Below are 1204 nucleotides of genomic sequence, written 5' to 3'. Positions count from 1 at the left end.
TCAAAAGTGTTTTAATTCCTTAATCATTAGGAAATATTCTTCAAATATAAAAATCAGAATAAATGAACACCTGAGTCCTTGGTTTCATATACTGATTCATTTACTATTTTCACATCTTTTTTCTAATGTAGCTAAACAGTTTCTGTCTTCAGTTTATGTAGTATATCTATCTTTTCTTACCTTACTAAATATACCATCAAGAAAGTATATATTGAGTAAAAATGTTAATATCTAACAATGAAGAGATTAGTAGAAATTGGAGCAATAAAACAATATGAGTCCAAGTCTTATGAGTCCAATTCATTTATTCTTCATTTACCCTCATAAATTACTTCAGAATCACTGCTTCTACTTTCCAAACTCTTAAGAACTTATAAGAGGAACATATTCAACAGACGTGTTTAGGGAATTCACATTCTTATGCTTTATATCTAAGCTTACATTTTTCCTTCTACTGATCAGCAGGATTATTTCCTTTACCTATTTTTGTACCATAAACTATGATGGAAGAACATGCCAAACTGTGCTAACTTTAAATTAATATTGTGTCCTCCTTTTAAAAAGAACTAAATTATGGACAGAAAATGACTCTTCACTATGACATTTACCTTTTCTCCCTAATTTTAGGTATTCAGACTTACCTACCTATCAATTCATTCGTAAAAGCTTAATCCTAAATTTTTGGTAATACTGCCACCAAGTGGTGGTAGTGATGCCTCATTCTTCCCAAAATAAAATTATTTTGCTTTGAGTGAAAATCATATTTGATTAATGAATTTTTCCATTCCATGTCACAAATTTAATATAATCAGTAGACCTAAAAACCTACACTGCCAGATGTCTTTTTTTAAAGCATGTTTTAAATTATTAGCAAGATACCATCTGATCCTTATTAGTCCCTTTTCATTCATTATTCTTTTAGGGAAAAGTACAGATATCTTCTTCCTTATTACCACTTTGCAAATTGAGAAGTATTTCAGTGTCACATAAGTGTTTTAGGGGCTTCCCTGGTGATGCAGTGGTTGAGAGTCCGCCTGTCGATGCAGGGGACACGGGTTCATGCCCCGGTCCGGGAAGATCCCACATGCCGCGGAGCGGCTGGGCCCGTGGACCATGGCCGGTGAGCCTGTGCGTCCGGAGCCTGTGCTCCGCAACGGGAGAAGCCACAACAGTGAGAGGCCCGCCTGCCGCAAAAAAAAAAAAA

The sequence above is a fragment of the Aethalodelphis obliquidens genome, unplaced genomic scaffold (genome assembly GCF_003676395.1).
Source record: "Aethalodelphis obliquidens isolate GAN/ISIS:26980383/991018 unplaced genomic scaffold, ASM367639v1 scaffold4, whole genome shotgun sequence".
NCBI classification, from domain to species: Eukaryota; Metazoa; Chordata; class Mammalia; order Artiodactyla; family Delphinidae; genus Aethalodelphis; species Aethalodelphis obliquidens.
The sequence above is the reverse complement of the archived record's forward strand: the minus strand, read 5'-3'. Positions refer to the sequence as shown.